Source organism: Silene latifolia, chromosome 10 (assembly GCF_048544455.1).
Source record: "Silene latifolia isolate original U9 population chromosome 10, ASM4854445v1, whole genome shotgun sequence".
Taxonomy (NCBI): domain Eukaryota; kingdom Viridiplantae; phylum Streptophyta; class Magnoliopsida; order Caryophyllales; family Caryophyllaceae; genus Silene; species Silene latifolia.
In genome coordinates, this window is record NC_133535.1 from 87,295,100 (window position 1) to 87,297,138 (window position 2,039).

Below are 2,039 nucleotides of genomic sequence, written 5' to 3' on the forward strand. Positions count from 1 at the left end.
TATGCTTGATAAATTGCTTGATTGAAAACCTTGCATGCATACATCTCTTATCTATTCAACAAGACTTGTAAGATATAAACTAACTCGAGTCTTGTTAGACCATGCATAGAAGTGACTAGGAATAAACTAAGTCGACTTGTAGGTGTTGTACAGTCTTGACCGACTCGGCTCCGGGACCCAAATATTCCTAGGAATTGTAAGATATAAACTAACTCGATTCCACTACAACAATAATTGCTTGCAACTATGTAAACATGTTTGTATGATCACCACCATGAATCCCCTATGAACCCATCATACTCTAGCATCTTAATCAATTGTTTACAACCCCTATTTGTTTACTTGCTTCATTTCTCTACATTGCATTGTTAAGTAGTTTAATTTGATACCTCAATCTCAACCCAATTTGTGACACCCTAAGACATAGCTTTATACAACCGATAACTTAATTCAATACCCGTCCTTTGGGATCCGACCTTTACTTACCACTCTACTAAGAGTAGTTTGTTTAGTAATAAATATTGTTTTGGTTGGTTGACTTAGACGACAAAGTTAGACTCGTACCAAAAATGGCGCCGTTGCCGGGAACGGTGTTCAATTGAATTGTTATCATTTGTTGTTTTTAGTTGTGTCTTTCTTAACCCTGGGGAAGTCAAACTCCTCAAGGTAGTTTTAATTGTTTTCTAGTTGTTTGATTTTTGAATGTCTAGGAGATCACAAGGTAGAATTTTACCTATTGATGCCGAGATTGAAAGGACCTTGACCAACATTAGAAGAGTTGTTAGAGGAACTTCGACAAGTGTAGGTATTGGAGAACTTGTGGACATTGGTATTGTCCAATCGGATTGTGTTGAGTTTACCAACCCTTTTGCAATACAAGGAGAGGAGAACCCAATTCAAAACCAACTACAAAATCAACCTACAATGCCTAAATTTTCATCTCATTCCGTACCAACCGAGGAGAACCTACGAAATGGTACTCCAACACCACCTCACTTAACCGGTAATTTCATTGCCAAATCCGCATTCATACAATTAGTTAAGAGAAGTCAATTTGGAGGGATGCCTAGTGAAGATCCTCATCTACATATGGAGACTTTTTGTGACTATTGTGATGCAATCTCTAAAATCGGAGTGACCCAAGATCAAATTCGGTGGGTGTTGTTTCCTTTTTCCTTGATCGGAACCGCAAAACAATGGTTAAAGAGCCTAGATAAGGCTACCCTTTGTATTGATTCATGGAAGAATTTAGCACTTGCCTTCTACAAGAAGTTCTATCCTCCGGAGAAGACTAACATGTTGAGAGCCCAAATCACCGGATTCAAGGATAGGGATGAGGAATCATTATATGAAGCATGGGAGAGATTTAAGGATACTTGTCGCTCTTGTCCTCACCATGGACTTAGCGAATGGTTCCTTGTTCAACAGTTTTGGAATGGCTTACATGAAGACTCACGAAATGTGCTTAATATGGGCTCCAATAGGAGGTTCACCGAGGTTGATGACAACCAAACATGGGCTAAAATCGAAGAGATGGCGGCTTATAATTCCCAATATAGTAGGCCACAAAAGGCCACTAGAGGAGGAATACATAAGGTGGATTCCATCACACAAATAAGTGCTCAACTAAGTGCTCACATCGACACTATAAACTTGAAGTTTGAGAAAGCCATGGCCAAGCTTGATGATGATGCTTCCCAATCACCCAAACAACATGTCAATGCTATGATGGCATCATCCTCAATCCCAAATGGAGTGTGTGAAAGTTGTGGAACCTTGGGACATGATCAAAATGAATGTAGAGGAACAAATGAACAAGTGAATGCTTTCCAAGCATACAAAAATGGTACACCTTATTCCAACTGCTACAATGAGAATACCAAATTCCATCTTAATCTTTCATACAAGAGTCAAAATATCCAAAACCCTCAATCCACATATACACCTCCTCCAATGAGAAATCCTACTCAAAGACCATACTACAATCAACCCAATGACCAAGCTTTTGATGTTCAAAAACTGGTCCTTCAAATGCAAAA

At 39.0% G+C, this 2,039-nt stretch overlaps 1 non-coding gene across 1 annotated transcript; it reads right to left on the reverse strand.

Annotated features, from left to right (window-relative positions):
• Positions 1–1,296: 1,296 nt before the first annotated feature.
• LOC141609629 (small nucleolar RNA R71) lies at positions 1,297–1,403 on the reverse strand. Its single transcript, XR_012527553.1, has one exon. It is a non-coding gene; the product is annotated as a small nucleolar RNA R71 (small nucleolar RNA).
• Positions 1,404–2,039: the final 636 nt, after the last annotated feature.